The 19303-nt window shown below is 40.5% G+C and overlaps 1 protein-coding gene across 1 annotated transcript in view; it reads left to right on the top strand.

Annotated features, from left to right (window-relative positions):
• The window catches only part of EFNA5 (ephrin A5), a 267244-nt gene that overhangs the window by 103235 nt on the left and 144706 nt on the right, over positions 1 to 19303 (top strand). The gene's annotated exons all lie outside the window — the stretch shown is intronic.

Genomic DNA, 19303 nt, shown 5'->3' with positions numbered 1-19303 from the left:
CGTGGCAGCTTGAAGGTTCAGTATAAGGTAGTGGGTTTTTTTTTGTATTCTTACCATGAAAGCTTTATTAGTGTTACTGAGTTACATTAATATATATATATTTTAAATCTATAGAAGTTAATGATCCCCCTAAAAATTGGATGCAATATTATAAGCAATGTCAGCATGCTGAGATTTTATATAAATATCATTGCAATGAGATTGCTGCTCTGTGTTGTTAAACCAAACTGCCAGATGACTTTAATAACTATTTACTTGGTACTGTATATAAAAATATCAATCTTGGATAAAGATGCTTTTTGTTGTTTGAGTTTGAAATTTAAATAACAATTACTACAATTACTGATTCAGTATACTAATATTGTATTTTTTGGACCCTATAAAATAGTTTGGGCCCAAACTATTTTTCAAGATTAGCCTTTAGTTTTGCAGACAAAGTTTTGTACTCACCAATAATTGTGTGTACATTTTTGTGTTCAAGTGAAACTGATAGTACTATCTAAATAGTTGTTTGCCAATACAAGTCTGGTAGTTAGATGACTTTTAGTGCTTCCAGATGTGTCTGTAATTCACTACAGGCACAGAACTGTGAGAGCAGTTAATTTCTCTCTGTTTTTTAAATTAATATTTTGTTGCTTAGGAAATGAATTCCCTTTTGTATCCCCAACAAAAATACTCCCATCTCCCGGACCTATTTATGTAGGATCTAGTATATGTTTTTCTCGGGTACTGAACAGCAAGCTAACCGACAGAGGGAGTACAAGTTTAAAGGGACTCTGTCATGTTAAACATCTCAAAGGCTGTTGTAAGCCTACCTTGTAGGACATAAAGGACTATAAAAAGGCCTCAAAATAAGTCTTGCACTCAGTGGATTGTCATAACAGTGCATCAGCATCGTGATGACAGAATACACACATCACAGCGAGCAACCATATCCCATAGGAAAAGCGTAACTTGGCTATTTTTATTTCCTTTTTGGATGAGTCATGACGATGACAGGAACTGAAATATTACTTACAATAAATGGTCAGAGCAATAATACACTTTAAAAAAAAGCTTTAGTCTGCATTATTTTCAGTCCTCCATATACATGTGGTTAAATAAAGCACTATATACAAATTGCTAGGTCATAAGTTAAAGAAAAAAGAAGGGATTTTTTTGGGGTGGGTTGGGGGACCAGGAAAAGGGGCATGAAGGGGAGGGGAGTTACATCAATAGTTTAAGCACGTGACTATGAGCCAGAAACTCCATTAACTTTAATCTACATAGAACAATTTTCAGTTTGCGCTGTAAAATGGGTTTAATAATATTTACCTACCTTACAGAAATGGATGAATTGTTTAAAGTTAGTATAACATTCTGAAGGTGGAAAGTATTATGCTGGTGCTGCAATTATATTATTTATTTCTACTGTATTAGTAAAATGAGTTTTTTCCAGTATGAACATTTTAAAAATGTTCATTTTTCTCTTTAATTCACATTCAGTACTATAGCTACACATCATTATTTTTGATAAGCTGTTTTAGAATTGCACAATTTTGGCCCAGCTTTGCAAACACTTAAGCAAGCGTATAACTTTACTCCCATGATTAGTCTTACTGAGGGAAGTTAGTAAGACTACACGTATGTATGAAATTATGTATGTGCTTAAGTGTTTGCAGAATTGGGGGCTTTCTTAGGTACATTACTGTCTCATAAGACACGGTTTCATGAATTTCAGTCTAAAATTTTCCTTTGTCAAAGTTCAGTCTAAAACCAAGCTGGTCAGATGACCCATGGTCAGTAGAAATGCTTTCATAAATTCGTGTATCTTCAATACATCACCCCCCCCCCCAAACAGGTATACATTCATCTATAATGTTCATAATCCAAATGTTGCAGCTTTGTTCTAGGGCAAAACAAGAAGAAAGTGAAACAGTTTTTTGGAGCTTAGAACAGGAAGTTCCTATTAGTTGCTGAGCAGCTCTGGAGATAACAGACCACGGCTCTACAGCTTCACTCCTGGAAACCTTCAGGGGAACTGCCATCAGGAAGGCCATTTATCAGCACCCCTGTGACTATAAAGAGACAACGACCCTGGTATACTGGCCGGGTCGGATCAGTTCAGCAAATCCCAAAGCGAGCCAGTTAGGCAGTTGATGCTGCTATCCTCTACCCCAGCGGTCCCCAACGCCTCTGGATGATGCTGTTTGTTGGCGGCATTTCGGCAGCAACACCTATTGACATTGCCGCTTCTTGGCGGCATTTTGGCGGATGCTCGTCCGCCAGCCATGGTCCGCAGTGGCTCGAAAAAGGTTGGGGACCACTGCTCTACTCTTTTCAGGGTTACGGGCTCTGAGACAATACTAACGGGAGACTAGGGGAGTGGGAGCCAAGAGCCTCATCCTCATCAACTTAAAAGGACTATCTCACACAATTTGTAACATAGAGATGCCTACTTAGGAAGATGTGGGGTGCCGTAGGGACTTTCAGTGTCCGCCCAGTACAAGTCACCCGTCAGTGGCCCAAAAACTGTGATCAGTTTCACAACAGAAAAGAGATTTTTTTTTAAATACGATCTTTATGTTGCTGCAAGGTTTTGTGCAGCACTGTGTGATATTTTATGCTAGTTATTAAATGATCCAAATTGTGTATTTCCAAATAACTTGGATATAACCACAAATATCAGCTTAAAACACTGTATGGACTTAGTGCTGATGAATGCTTGAGAGCCCTGCTGAATGAAGTCCTCTGTTTATCTACAGGGCTGCAGCGGAGTAAGCTTCCCACACACCCTGCCTGCTGATCTGGGAGCAGGCTTCCTGTAGGGGCAACAGGGCTAGTTCAGTCACCCGTCCACGACCCATACAGTTCTTGGTCTCTGAGCCTGCAAACTGTGGTAGTGAATTTGTAATGCAGCAGCTGGAATGGAAATTCACCTCATAGAGGGGCTGCTAAACATTCATTACACAGAAATAGCTTTTAATCCCTGCTCAGCTGGGCTGGATTCAAACTAGTGACCTATAGGTGAAAGTCTGTGTAACTCATTAGCAATGCCCCAAGGCATCCAGCCACCCAACAAGTGCAAATGTTAAACCTTGGAGAATGAGGCTTGCTTTCTTGACAGATAAATTTATTAAATCAAGTTCTGACCCTTTTGGTGCCCACAAAGGCAGGATCTTCCACTTTATGTATACACAAACAAAATCATCTACACCACACTATTAGTTTCTGGCAAATACATTTTACAATCTAGTGCCCCACCTGTTTTTTTAGAGACAGGCGTCATTCATCCAAACATCAATAAAACAAATATTGATGTCAAAGTTCTCTTCTAAATGTAATATCTTGAAGTGTAAAATCATTTAATCAGAATCATCACCCAGGACCTAGCAGACTACTTGAACTAAAGGAGGAACCAGTGAGAAAGGTAAGTTATCGTCTGTGTGGGGCAGCCTCTAGAAGGGACATGAAATACACTTTGCCAGTAGGTTTCATGATTATTTGTGAGACAGTAACAGAATGTTGTTCAGATTCTTGGTTTCTGTCCCTGGCTGAGAGAGCAGAATGTGGACTAGTGGTTTGAGCAGAGTTAGAGCACAGGCATGCAAATAGATTTGGCATCTTCCACCTGAAGGTGACTGTGGCTGAGACTTGGTTCTATCATATTAGAAACTGGGTTCCATATTTTCAGTTCTTCCTGAAGTGAACTTGTGCAAACTATTAATATCCTTATTTGTAAAAAGGAGGAAATGTTAATTGCTTGCCTTCTGGGATGCGAGAGCGAAACCTTCATTAGTAATAAGGGTAACTGTACAGCAATATTAACATCTCTCAGTGGAAGAGAGAACACCAGAACTCCTGGCGCTCAGCCCAGTGACCTGCCCTTCAGCCAAAGGAGAAAGGGTGTGTCTCTCTCCAATGAGTGACATTTTTATCTAAAATGCAGGCACTGTTTTTCTCTAGAGTGTTTCTTTTAACTTTAATGTATGTTTGGAGGTAAAAGGGGAAGTCTCTGCACTTTTCCTGAATTAGTATCTTAAATTCAAATTCTTTTAGCTTTGCTCACATGAATAATTCTGCTGAAGTCAATGGGCCTGTTTCTCTCAGTAAGACAAGCAAGATTTGGCTCTTGGTACATATAGCCTTACCCTGTAGCCGTTCCTCGGCTGTAGAGTGAAAAGGTTTTCACCCTTGTTCCCCATGCTTAACAGAATGAGTAATGCTTTCAGAACCACCATGCTGAAATGCACTAACAAAAAATAGCAAGGATCAGTCCAGAATCAAACAAAATAATTAAAAAAAAATTTTTTTTCATACACATACATAGCATAATTGTGAGAATCAGCTCTTTTATTTTTAAAAAATGCCATAAGTGCTAAAGAAAACTCCTAATAGCCTACTTTTGAGGATTTTAAACAAGGGTGGCAGGGTGGGAGTGATATTCTGTAGAGCATCACAGGAATTTTTTATCGACTTGCTTAGTGAGTATATTATTCCCCCTACCTCCTCCCCCACAAGTTCCTAGACTTTGAGGAATTTGCATGTCTTAGGGGAAATTTCTGAAGAGAATTCATATTATCATTCAGGGAAATCTAAACAGTTTATATTCAGAGTCTAAGAGATGGCGTTCCATCATGGAGGGTGGAAGAGAAATATAGCAAATTCTATTGTAAACTTATTAAAACATTACCCATGCACTGGAAATGCTTTGCTGCTTGTCATTGGACATACAGGTATACTTTTGCACTGTAATATAGATCTGTTTTAATAACCTTAAACTGGCATCGATCAAAGTTAAAATATACAGGTAGACTGCGTAAAGAATTATATGATCTCTTTGTGCACTGGCTTATTGCCTCTCTTACCCTCTTCTCTCTTGCCATGTCCCTCTCAACCACTTTTCCTTCACTGTCTCCTGTCCCTTCACTTTTCTATCTATTTAGCTTATCCCCTCTTAACTAAATCCACCTGAAAATAGTAAACATGGAATTAATATGATGTTCGCTGCCATCACATTGATTGCTCTGCTTGTTGTTATACCTCTCTCTCCCATCCCATGTCTTTTATCTCATTGTAAGTTTTTTGGGGCAGGGATGATCTGCTATTCTGTGTCTGTAGAGTGCCTAGCACGATTGGATCTGATCTTGGTTGGTCCTATTGTGTTAAAGATAATTCATAATAATACTGAGAGAGGTAAAGTGACTGCTTTGCTATCTAATGCCAGTGCTCAGTTAGGATCTGATTTTGAAAATTGACAATTGACTCTGTGCAATTGTGTATCCAATTTGTACCCACAATTTATATCATTACAGGAGCAGATGGCATGCTACGCTAACTGGCCATTTGCATGTGTAGTTACCCAGATTGTGTGAACAATGATAATTGTGTGTTTTAATATTTGGCATACATTTATACTCTTCTTCTAGTGACTGTGAAAGGACTGGATTGAAATGCCAGGACACTAACTTCCTCTTTTTATCCACAGAATAGGTAGGGCACAACAGTGGTGCAGACTTCTGCATACTACCCACCCATTTACCTCAGTTCTGACCTAATGGGGTAGAGGTTAGTTGAATCTCTATGGCTCCTTCAGTCCTGGGCTTATCTGCCAGGAAGGGTTACAGTTATTACAAAATATGACAGTAGTTTTTGAGACATGGATAGCTGTCCAGCAGGAACTGGATGAAGAGCACCAACTCATTTCAAATAGTCACCAAGCATCTGTCCGATAGCAATGCTTTTTATACATTTATCACTATGCACAAAGAGCTTATTCACAGACATGTAATATGGTGTCAGTACATTTACTGCAGTAAAGCACCGATGTTTGTCTCACTACAGTTCCACATTTCAGGAGCTGTCTGTGCAGCATGTAATTTTCATAAAATATCTAGGTACATTATTCTGGGAAGAGTGTTTTCTTTTCGCAGTCACAGGTTTTACCAATATTATGCTCTTGTGTGTCTATGAAGAACCTTGGCAGGAAAAATCCATCAACATTTATTTTTTTGCTCTTTTTGATGTGTTTTTATGTGAGTTCAGTACTCGGGAATGGTGCTGGATTGACGACCGTGGGGACTGAAGTGCTTTGTTTAGTCATGAAATGGGTACACAATAGGGAGTGAAGGGCAAACTGACCCACTGCCCTGCCTCACTTGTGGGCCACCATTTTAGATGCCATCTGTGTGCAGCAGCGGTGTCGCGTGACAAAGCCTGTACCTGTCAGAGGGATCTGTGGAAGGGTGAGTTGCCCCATTGCCCTCCCAGTGAAGGTTGTTCAGTCTCCTCCTTTGCTGAGACTGCTTCCTCATATGCCAAATACCATTTGTTTGTTTTGGGGTTTTTTTTGGTTTTCTTCTTTGTAGTATGGTCAGTCACTCGTAAACTGGTCACATGACCGAAACCACCAACCAATTTCACATAGACCACAAAAGAGTATTTGGAGGTTAATATCATTTGGTTACTAAATAGCTACCTGGTCTGCATTTAGATCAGTTACCTGGAGATGAAAGACTTCTACCTGTGAGCATCTTGTCCCTTCTTAACTGTGTTTCTGTATTGTACATTTCTTCTCTTTTTGGAACAAGACATAGTTATCTAAGAATGTTACCTAGATGTGTTTAGACTTTTAAAATGTGCTAATCACACGTCTCAGTGCATTTACAAAACTTAAACCAGTAATTTAAAAACATTTGAAAACTAGCTCAGTGCCAACAAAGGACTTTCCTAATAGCTAGCTCTAAAACAGGGGTGGCCAACCTGTGGCTCCGGAGTCACATGCGGCTCTTCAGAAGATAATATGTGGCTCCTTCTATAGGCACTGACTCGGGGCTGGAGCTACTACAGGTGCCAACTTTCCAATGTGCCGGGGGGCACTCACTGCCCAAACCTTGGCTCTGCAATAGGCCCTGCCCCCACTCCACCCCTTCCTGCTCCCTCCCCTGACCCTGCTGTGCCCTCGCTCCTTCCCCTTCCCGCCCCCCCCAGCCTCCTGCACACGTGAAACACACCCAGGCTGCATGTGTATGTGTTAGGGAGAATGTAGGGTGGAGGGGACTTTGAATTGGAGCAGAAGTTTACTACGCTCATCTAACCCTAGCCTAAGAAATGCTAAGTGGATCCTACCCCCTTGACTCAGCATATGGAGCCAGGCTGAGTCAAGAAGTAGCACACCTTCTTTCTGGGCTATCATTTTAGGCATCATCTGTGCAGCAGCTGCATTGCAGCACAAATCCTAGGACCAATAAGAAAGAGGGCTGGCCGCCTTCCTTAAGACGCTGCTACTCTAACCCGCCTCTACATGGTGCTCAATAGTGGTTCTATCTCTACATTCCTGTCTGCTAGCATGGACTGCTGAAGGTATTTCTGCCTCAATGGTCCCAGTCCCTGCTGGGTTACAATGGTGCACAGTGTTAGTGGACAATGGAATAAATCTCCTAGGAAACAGTTAATTGGTTCTTGTAACAAGTACCCATTAAATTCATGTAACCTTGTATAACTGGTAACTGCCCTCTTTTGTGCCTTGGCCTCCATTAATTGTAAGTAAATGCTTTGTGTGTGTGTGTGCGCGCGCAATTCATAGGTTATGTTGATTTAAAAAGAAGTCCAAGTGTACTGCATATGAATATATCTAGTTTAAATGTATGTTGTTGCTTATTGCCTGGCCATTTGAACAAAAATGTGGACTATGTGGAGTTTAAGAATTCGGTGCTAGTGCATAGATAATTCAACTGCTCAAAAAGGCAGAAATTACTTTGCACTAGTATACTAAGTGCATTTGAGGAGTGCCCTGGTATTATTCTGTCTCAGCATTGGGGTCATGATGAGATGTGCATCTCATATGTCAGAATTTATATGAAGCTATCCTTCTTAAAAAAAACACCTTTCCCTGGAGTCCTGGGGACGGTTCTTCTGTGTTAGTTTCATTATACTGTAGTTTTCAGATTGGGCAACGTGGTGCAGTATATCCATGGTCTATGTTTGCAATAAGGGAATGAGTCTACAGTAATAACACAAAAAGCCACTTCTCTTGAGGCTTGATTAAAGCAATACTGCTTGGAGCTGCTTGGTTGTCAGTTTGGGTTTGTCTCTGTCTTCTTTCTTGCCTCATTCTTCCATCTATCATTCCGGGGATCACAGAAGGAAGAATTCTTGCTTAGGCCTTGGCAAATCACAATTCATCACCCTACTAGCTTTAAAAGAGACCATTCATTCATTGGCCTGGTAGAACATTACAGCTTTCCCAGTGTTCCCTGGTGTCAGGAAAGTCACATGACTGGATCTAAAAACAAAAGGAATCCCACAATATGTTCTCTGCGTTATTAATTAAAATAACTGCGGTGTTGAAAGGAAAGCACATAACAGCTTTTGTTATATGATCTCAAGATTTTTTGGAAAGATTCCTTTCCCTCCTTGTTTCTCAGAGAGGATTGTTCAAAATAATAAGCATGCTCCCCCCCCCCCCGAAACCATTAATAAACTGTTTTCTGTCTGCACAGTTTCTTATTTCAGAGTAGTAACTCTGAGCCTTTGTAGCTCTGGGAAGAATAAATGTAATCAAAGCAATTGTCTGCCTGAGATCTTTTTTAATGCACTGCTTTGGACACAGCACATATGCTCTGCAAATAAATACAGAATTAGTGTTCCTGTTGTAAGCATTCGGTGAGAATGAGTGATTTGTCTTGCTTATGAAAGGTGCATATATTTTCCTCTCTTAGCTGTTTATCAGCCTGCCGTTTTTCTGCTTATGGATTCAGAGATGGAATTTATCATTTGTTAGCTCATGAGCAGATGTGCTGGAGACAACCAAATTGATCAGTGAGGATGAACAGAACAGCAGCATCAGTGTTGGGAGGGCAGCTCTTAGAAATTGTATTACCTTCCTATTTTTTCCTCCTTTTCATAGGCAATTTTCCATTAGCTGTCCTCCAAGTTGCAAGGAGAGGAAGGAGAGAATGCTTTTTTTGTTTCGTTTGGAGACAGGCACTTCAGTACAGTGAACGAGATGGACAAGGCAGACAATGACTGCACCCAGAGTGAAATCACTTTGCTGCAAACCACTCTTTAATGCGATCAGGAAGGAATCATTTAGTGCCACATGTCAATTAAAAAAAGATCACAAGTATTACTTGCTGTGTTACCATGATCAGTTATTTTAATTGTTGTTAGTCTTCCATACAAATCCTGGTTCGAGGGAAGATGATGGGAGGTGAGAGAGCACATGCTATTTGACAAAACGGATTGACTTTTAAAAGTTTGATTTGCTTTTAGCTAGTGCAGGAAAGACTGCTGGAGCTGGGTTGATTACACAGCCATCAAAGGCCTTTCTTGCCAACCCCCCCCCCGCCCTTTGCACTTGTGTACTGTTGAAAATTGTGGTCTGATGCCAGAGGATTGAAGAGCTAAACACATGTTACTGAAGAGCTACATGTGGCTTTCAAACCACAGGTTCCTGACCCCAGCCTTAAGTAATTAACAACAGTCTCTAGAACGATGCAATGCTCTCCAAGAATCATTAAGAATAAATACCTGCCCTTCTTCAGTAAATGGGAAGGTTTGAAAACACACATTCTTTCTGGTTTAGATGCAGGGGACAAGGATAGATATCCCTCATGCAGTTTGGGGATGGGATTTATTCCCCCCCCCCTTTGCATTGTGGTAGCACCCAAAGGCCCTAGTCCCGCTGGTTAGCCGTTCATGGTAGGTGCTGTACACATCTGAGGATGGATAGACATTTGATGTAATCAAGGTGCCTAATTGGAGCTGGAGTTCTTTTTCATTAGATAGCAGGCTCTGTACGCAATGTTACTGTTTATGAGAGGAGCTTTTTCTATAGGGTATATTATTTCATAATTTTTTTAATTAAGTAAACACACAACAGTTAGCATACTTCATATTATGCTTAAAATTATATAAATACAAGGCCTTTTGAAATTGCAGCTGATGGATTAAGTACATATAGCTGGCAGCCAAGATCACAAAATCAACTTAGTATTTTGCTTGCCAGGATCTGATATCTTGACAGGCAGATAATGTTTGTGAAAGATGTGGTTTTGATGCATTAAGGAAAGTGAGAGGTGCAAAATGTAGCTTTTATTTCCCATTTAGTGGGGATTGAGATAGGGCTTTTAGAAGGCAGAGAAGAACATATGCTTCAAACCTGTCATTCAACTTTCAGCCACTGCATGCTGTCAGTTATGCTCGTCATCAGTATTTTTAAAGGCTCATTGCTGTAGAGGTGGAAATGTGTAAATATAATTAGTAGGATATCTAAGATTCAGTTAATTAAAAATTAAAGGAGGAGGTTGTCAATATTAGGAACTGGAAAATGGGTGTAATTTCAGCAAAGTTGGGTTTTTTTCCTCAAAAGGATTTTTCACCCTGTTTTTTTTTCTGTCATCCAGTTTTCAAGGTTTAAAAAATTAGTTTTCAGAGTTTACAAGGATCCAATATTTGCTGCTCTTGTGTACTTTAAAACCTAGAGCTTTGCAAGTATACACAAGAGAGAGCCTGTCTCTCAGGAGCAAACTTGTTTCACAGTCAGTGAGGGGTAGATGTGATTTGGTACCTACAGAAGTCACAAGGAAAAGCTCATCCTTGTTCTGACTGGTTGTCAGGTGCTCAGGGTTGCTGTGGACACTAGATTTCAGGGGCTGTGTACTGCTTAGTGATATTTTTGTAGGAGATAAAAAGGCCTCTTGTAAATATAAGCACGATAGTTCTTCCCTTCCCCTGTTTTCTTATTCAGCAAATATCAAATTTCATCTGCATTGTCTGAACTGTGCTGATTGAATACTAGTTAGCATTCTTCTGTTCTCTATAATCTCTTCTTCCTTTGTTTCCTAAATGATCTTAGTTTGCTTAATACAGAGGCTCCATTCTGAAGCTTTCTTCAACAGTTGGCTGTATTTTCCTAACTGTAATGATGTTAAACGTAAAGAGTGAAGTATTCTATTTTGAATGGACCCTAGGCCCAGCTCTGCTGCTGATTCACTATATGGCCTTGGCCAGTCAGATTATAAAAATTGGTCTGTAAAATTGGGTCTGTAAAAATTGGTCTGTAAAAATACCACCCTCTCGCCACATACGAGTATTGTGAAAATAAATAAATTAACATTTGTGAACTGCAGAGATACTATAGTGATGAGAGCCATAGAAAAGCCCATGAGGAAATGAATAATTCTGTATTTAGAGTAGAGTTTGAAAAGTGGGAGCAGGCTGGGAGTCTCACAGTGTATCAGAGTCTCGAGACTCCCAGCTCACTCTTGATTCTGTTCCTGTTTGTGCCTTAGCTGTGCCCAAGCCCTGTTCCACTCTTGTCCCTGCCCTGCTCTAACCTTGCTCCAGCCTTGCCTCCACTTCCTGCCCCTCCCTGGACTCTCAAACTCTGACTACCGAGCTTCGACCTGCGGCCTGTATCTGGACCCCAGCTACGATACTGACTTGGCTTGTCCCTGGGCTCTGACCCCAGGCTCTAAATCCTGGCTTGTACCTGGATTCTGGCTACAGTACTAATTCTGGCTTGTCCATAGGTGTGAGAACTAGGGATGTGGGGGGTGCTGCAGCAACCCCAGGCTTCCGGCTCCGCACCTGGGGTCTTGGTTGCTGGCTCTGCACCTGGGATCTTTGGGGGGATGGGGTGGATGGGGGTAAGGGGCCTGCCTTTGAGCACCCCCACTATTAAAAACGTTCCAGCGCCACTAGGCTTGTCTATGAACCGGAGCTGCCTGGGGGGGGCAAGTGGGGCAATTTGCCCCGGGCCCCGCAGGGGCCCCCACGAGACTATAGTATTTATAGTATTGCAACTTTTTTTATGGAAGGGGCCCCCGAAATTGCTTTGCCCCAGGGCCCCTGAATCATCTGGGTGGCCCTGCTATGAACTCTGATCTCGGTTCTGACCCTAGCCTGTCCCCAGATCTCGATTCCAGTGCCACCCTGCATCTGGCTTTGGCCTCTGCTCCAACCACTAAGTACTACTGGGTGGCAGTACCTGGCCCTAGCATAGCGTGTGCCAACCCAGAGAAACAATTGCAGGGAAAGTTGTGTTCAGCCCTGGTCTGGAGCATGCTGGAATTTTTGAGGAATTTGACTGCTAAAATCTAAGAAATCTCTACTGAGCATGTGCAAATTGTGATTTTTTCAAAGGTTATAGTTTGGCCAAATTTTGTGGATTTTCACAGGGATGGTAAAAGACACATCCCAGACATAAAGATACTCCCTGCTAATTTCAAGCTTCTGCTCCAAAGCACTGAAGTGGCTGAACCATTTTGGCCGAGGCTCTGGCTGAAATTTTCCAGAAAAATTCATCCTGAGGCGGACACCAGCATGGAAGATTTCAGCCCAAGTGGTTAGAATTTGGCAAGGTTATAAGTAACGAAAAACAGGGTCTTATATTGAGAAGTGTCGGGCAACCAATAATCGCCCCACCAGTAATATAAAGAGCTTCTGCTGAAAAATGTGGGGTAACAAGAACACAATTTGCTCTGCATCATGGTGCTCCATCCCAGTACCAGAATTGTTGTACTGGGCCATGGATTTGTTCAGGAAATCCCTTGTGAATTGCAGATACATAGAGAAAAGTGTATAGAGAAAATCCCACATAGCAAATTCACGAAAGACACCATTCCATGGCCTCTCATTGTTTTCGCCCTCCCTTTTTCCCAGCATAGAGGCTGGTTTCACAGTTGTACATCACCCGTGATGACTTCAAGTGCTATGACCCCACTTCTGGCATTTTTCATCACTTTGCATCTTAATGCAGTTTAGGATAGCATCAATTAACACAGTTGTATTAATTTTTAATTATAATTTCTGTGATATTTAGAGCCCAAGTGTCTAGTAGTACGATTCCTTGACTTTCCTCCTGTGTGACTACTGTAGATCTTGTTGCTGTGGCTGTTTGGGCAATATACCACATGCCGTTTCACTGGTAGGCACTTTGTAGACACTTTTAATAGTAATTTACCAACGGCTTCTTCCTTTGCAGAATGCATTGGATAGCAGCATATGTCCCTAAACTTAAAAGAACGGGGGGAGGGGGCGAAACAGTAGAACTTAGTACATCTGAAGACTTTTTTTAAATCTTCCAAATATAATCTTTTATATAACGGTGTTTAAACCCCCCTCCCTTTTTTTTTAAAGATGTGAGGGTGGGAAGAATATTTTTAAACAGAAAAAGATCAGCATTGCCACTTAAATTCAGATGCCAGCTTAAAATAAATTCTGAAGTTGCTGACACAACTGGTAAAATCATTTCTGTTTCTGAGGACAATGTTTTTCTCTTGCTTCTATTTTTAAATGTGTAAGTTAATTTAATGCTCAGGCAAGTGGGAGACGGAGAACACCTATGTGAGACACCCCTGCCAGTGCATTCCAGTCCTCATCTGCAGCACCTTTGCTGTTTTATTCCTGGGCAATCCCTGAGCAGAGACTGTTGGCTTGGGGCAAACAGTGTGGTGCTTTTATGGGAACTAGTATTTGTCCACCAGTTTTATCACTTGTGAGTGCCTATAGCCTTAATTCTGCAAATACTTCTGCACATACATGACTTTCTTTTTGTAAGGTGCCCCGTAGACAGGGCCGGCTCCAGGCGCCAGTGAAGGAAGCTGGTGCTTGGGGCGGCCAATTCAAAGGGGGGAGACTCCGTCCGGTATTGGGGCAGCACGTCCAGGTCTTCAGTAGGAATTTGGCGGTGGGTCCCTCATTCCCTCTCTTCCTCTTTGAGCTGCCGCCGAATTGCCGATGAAGAGGAAGAGAGGAAGGACCTGCCGCCGAACAGCTGCCGAAGAAGCGGTGCAATTGAGTTGCCGCCGAAGTGCTGCCACTCGTCTTTTTTTTTTTTTTGCCGGTTGGGGCAGCAGAAAAGCTGGAGCCAGCCCTGTCCATAGCAGTTAATAGGAATCTTCAAGAGAGTAAAGTTGCAAGCAAGTATAAGTGTTTACAAGATGGAGGACAAGTTTTGAATACAGCTCTTCTTTTGTGAAATACTACTTAGCTAACCCACTGTATCATACAGACCTCTGTGTATTTTAAATAAAGAATTTTTCGTCCTTTTCTTGCAGCTGAAAATATTTTGTTTAAAATAAAACCAAAATTTTTATGAAGTGGATCAAAAGAAACATTAATTACATACTGATTGTGAAATGCAGTATGCAGGAGATTTACCAAGACACCATCCAAAGTGTCTGAATCTTTGTTGTGTTAAAATGTCAAACATTTTTGTATTAAATTATCTGGTAACCAAGAGAATGCTGTGTCTTGGGTCTTTACCTTACTGGAGCACACATTAGGTCTGTTTGCTGGCAGAAGTCAGCTCTATGAGCTAAGAGGTGAAAACATTATCTAAAAGTTGTATCTCCCCTAATGGTGGATGGTGCATGAGCAGCTCAGCTTTCAGGTTTCTCACAGATACTAGAGTTCATCATCCCCATCTTCACTGGACCAGCTTCTGGAATCTGCGCCTCCTTCTTTCCCTCCACTTTGGCATGGAGACTTCTTGTCCTCTGCACAGCAGGCTCTCACTGTACCTATAGGACCAGATAAAAAATAATGTTTTATATGCATCTTTCTTCACCAGTGCCAGTGCACTTTTCTGTCAGGGTATTTTTATTTTTATTTTCTGGAAGCCTTTGTCATTGTTTTCTTATTGCATTCACACAAAGTCTTGCAAGACATTAAACAAAAACCAAGATGGAATAAATCTTCTCCAACATAGGAAGGGGTAGATAGAAAAATGAAGATATGAAATTTCTGTCGCTCAAAATACATTTAAAATACAACTTTAATCTGTGTAACTTCCTACAAGCTATTTCCCACGATGCTTTTGCATTAAATACAAATACTTTCCTTATTAATTATGATTTGATTTGCTGCAGTTCCCAAAATGTACTAGGCACATGAGTAGACATAATCCCTACAAGCAGACATCCTAATGACCCCAAACTCACAACTCGTATATGGTTGCAGAATTGGATCCTTAGACAACAATAGGTGAAGGGAGCGAGAATAAACACATTACATATTATTTTAAATAGAACTGGCTCTCTAGCCACTACTAGTTGGTTAATTTCTTGTAGGTGTCAGGTACAAGTGGGCGTTGAAGAAGGTTTTGAAGGAGGAGAGGGTAATGGTGTCACAGTCTAGTTCAGAGAGGGTATTCAATGCATGGAGAGGGATATGAAGGAAAGCACAAAGACTACGGTATGAGCTGCTGCTGTAGTAGAACGGAGGGACAGGGCAAGGGGGCATGATGCAATAGGAGACAAGGGCAGTTAAGTAGAGATAAGGATGTGCAGAGTTATAAATGGCCGTGAGAGTGAAGACAAGAAATCTGTATTTAACTGGTAGAAAATGAAGGCTTTAAAGGGGTATGTTGACATGGTTGTGAATGACCAATGGGGAAGATGACTTGAGCAGCTATGTTTTGCATGTACTGGAGGGAAGGTAATAGAAAGATGTTAGGTATGCCAAAGAAGAGGAGGTAGCTGTAGATAGATCATATAAGATTTGTACAGTAAATATATAAGAAAGTAGAGAAAGGGACACTGTATGTTACTTAGATGTTGAATGTTTTATGCCCTTCATTTTTGATGTTCTCTGAGCCTGATCCTTTTAGATGTGGGATGAATATTCTGCTTTTGTTTTATTTTTTTAAATATCACCTTACTGAAAAACCAATAAATTGCTTTAAAGTTACAAGTAGCTAAGGCAAATAAATAAACAAACAAGAGTGCAAGAAAATCCTCCAGACCCCAGAAGAAAGCTTTTCTGCAAAGTTGCAGTTTGAAAAGAATTATTATACTTAAATGCTCACTGCACCTGTGAACCAAGGGGGTGTAATTTAAGAGCAATTGACTGATGATATGATGTTATAATTCTATGTATGTGCGCAAGTAAAGCTATTATATTTCAATATATATAATAGCACATGCCCTAAGAAGGGGTTGAGATTGGTTTTTACGTTCAGTTCTTTGAAACATTCCCACCCCATTGTTTTCTCTTTCTTTTAGTGTATTATATAGGTCATCTGTCTGAGTGCATAGAGTTCCCTTGTGCTCCTAAAATAGTCTGGGAAAAATAGACCATGGTCCTAAGAAAGCTGATGAGCATTTTAGTGTGAAATACGGAGTAGTATCTGTGGTTGGTATCTGCTGAAAATATAGTCAGAAAGTAGATGCCACAGGCTATTCTGTAGCAGGAAGCTCTTCAAATAACAAAACATCACTAGTGTACCCACTGCCTTCAGGAGTCTACCGCTATTCTGTATGATTTTGTGTAATTAGAGTATAAATGGTCTGAAATCATTTCAAGATCTTTATAAAGTCCGAGAGGATTTTTTTTCTTAAATTTCATTCTTATCTAGTAGTAGTTTCTTTGCAAGGTAGCATTTCTGAATTAAATACGCTACCAGGAAACTCACCAAGTTGTCGGTGCTGTCTACATGCTCTGCCTATAGCCCTTCAAAGGAGGGTGAAATCCCTTGTGTAAGCTGTAGCCCTTTGCATTTCCTCTGTAAAAGGTTCAGCTCCCTTAAAAACATAAATTAAATTAGCACATGTTGCACCCTTAAACAGTCCAGACATGTAAAGCATAGTTATCTTGCCCAGAAAATGATCACGACAACATTCAAAGAGCCCAGTGTCTCCCAGCAATCTGCCAAGGACATCTCAATGTGGCATGACCTTTTCAGGATAAATGGGATTTTAAATTCAGCCTTTTCATTAGCGTCCTCTCTGTGTATTATGCTTTGCAAGTTGGAGCTACCTTTGAAGCTGAGAATGTTGTGACAGTGGCTATTGTTCCTGTGTGTGCATTGTTAATTGTAATAGCAGGAAATGTGCAAGCCATATCAAAACAAGTGAGAACATAAGAGGGGAGAAAAGCCTGGAAACTTCAAAGTGAACAGTAAATAAAAAGGTGCAAAAAACCCAAACAAATATGTTCACAGAGAGTAAAATGCTGTACAGAAGGATTGGGTTTTTTTCCTCTGAGAGAATGATATGGAAATAATAAAAACCAATCCTCCCCTATTTCTAAAACACATCTTTCTGTGAAGGAAATATTTAAAGGGCTCTGAAGAAGAAGAAGAGTAAGGCATTAAGATACAGAACTGCTTGAATGCTGAGGGCATTCGGATGGGGGAGGGATGTTACCCCGCATTGCACCATATGCATCTGGTACCAGGGGTGTTGCTCCAATATGCACCATACACATATTTTGTAATTAAAAAGACTTAATTTTAATCCTTTGGGATTCCCATCAGTCTTTATTCTGAGACATCACACTGATGACCCAATAGTGACCCCATAGTTGTAAGAGTCAGACAAACCAGGTGGGAAGACATTGCCAAAACAGACTGAAAATGTGCAAGGCATGACGATATCTGGGGAAACACACTAATGCTTGGATGGGGATAATCACTAAGTCAAATAGGAGGTTCATAAGGAAGAACAAAGTTTTAGGAATGAATAAAGATTGCATGAAAACATCATTCTTAATGCTGTAAACACAGTAAGCTATCACACTCCTGTTCAATAGAGGTTACCTGGGTTTAGTGTTTATGAGAAAATAACACAATAGATGATTAAATAGCTTTTTGGGTTTAAAGGAAATGTGCAGTTTGTCATTTATGCGTCAATTATTTTTTGTGCTCAGTGGATGATTTGAATGAAGGACTTTTGTGCTCCAAGCTCCTCTAAGGCTTTGTAAAGCCGTTACTAGAAGAGATGGCAGAGATTTGATTTGAAGAAGTCACAAGTAGGATCTCATCTCTAAGTAATACTATCTGATTCCAAAGGCAATGTCCCCTTTTAGTTTAATTTAAAAAAAAATCCTCTAGACTAACATACTCTCGATCACTATAGATTTCTTAGAACTAAACTGACAGTTCCCACCCCCTCCTTTCAGAGAAAGAGAGAGAGAGAGTGGGGCAGAATTTGAAGATGTTTCACAAAGATTTGAAGGGACCCACAAGTGTAAATGAGGGCAGAATTTGGCATGCAGAACCTTTAATACTAGTGAGGTTGATATACACAATACAGATAGAACACAACTTGTCTTTCGAATATTAGGTTGAGTTTACAAGGATGGCAGTTAGAAAAGACATTCTTTTATCTCTAATCTGAGCAAATATGATCTGGAATTGATTAAAACAAAATATAAATTTAAACACATAATGCCATTTTTACAGAATCATTTTTCAGAGGAGAATCACATTTTAAAAATGTTGCAATGAAATATAAAAAGAAGGGGTGACTAGGAAGTAGAGCCAGAGACACTGTGTTCCACTCTGCTATTGTCAGTCTGTTTTATGCAGAAGATGTCAGATACTACAGAGATTGGTAAGAGTAAAAATTCTGTGTGTGAGGTTTTAGAATTTGTTTCCTGAACAACTCAGATGACATGGGAAGCTTTTAAGCAAAGAGTCCCACGAAGCATGGTGTTGAAATTTCCATGAGCATTCTGGGGAATTTATGTTCACTGTCATTTTTATGTTTCACATCTCCATAGTATTCCTTAGCTGTGTTTGCGGGGGGTGGGGGGGGGAGGGCAGCTCAGGACTTAGTTTGGAGTCTCATCTCAGGGTTTTGGCAGTAGCACTGAGAAATTTATCATGAAGTAGATTAGAGTATGAACAACACCAGACAGAGATGCTAGTGGAATTTCATAAGGTAGAAGAGACACTGAGATGTAAAAAGGTGAAAGAAAAACATATGTAGTGTATTTATGATGAAATATTTGTGCTTGACAGTTAAACCATAAATAGCATCTTGCCTTTAAAAATAAACTAGTTTTTCAGTTATCAGCATTTGCAATCCAGCAGTTCTTTCCAAAGTAATTAACAGCTCTTGTATTTCTCTGAATATGTAGCATGCTCACTCTTTCTAAAACTCTCATGCACATATGCATACCCTCTTCCTTCGCCCATGTAGAGCAGGAGCTAGGTCCTGGGACATATTCTTGATGTACTAGAGATTATATCAAACCTCTCCCTGTTTACACATCCTTAAACTGTATGTATGGTGAAAGTCAAGATATTGAAGTGTTCACTGTTCCCAGGTTTAATTGGTTTTATCTGCTGCTATCATAACAGCCTTATCTCCGCAGACAGTTGCATGGTTAATATTTGGAGATCAGAATTCAAGCCCAGCCACACAGTATCATCCAGCAATTAAATGTTATTTGATAGTTTTGTCTGCGGCTCAGGTGCCAAGGAGCTCCCATCTCTGGTTGAGTCTTTATAGCATCATAAAACCATTCTCAGGGGAAATCTGGTTATGGAAGGCTTTCTGAATGGAAATGGTTAGAAAAGCCTGGGTAAAGT

The sequence above is a fragment of the Mauremys mutica genome, chromosome 6 (genome assembly GCF_020497125.1).
Source record: "Mauremys mutica isolate MM-2020 ecotype Southern chromosome 6, ASM2049712v1, whole genome shotgun sequence".
In the NCBI taxonomy this organism is placed as follows: Eukaryota; Metazoa; Chordata; order Testudines; family Geoemydidae; genus Mauremys; species Mauremys mutica.
The sequence above is the reverse complement of the archived record's forward strand: the minus strand, read 5'-3'. Positions and strand labels throughout refer to the sequence as shown.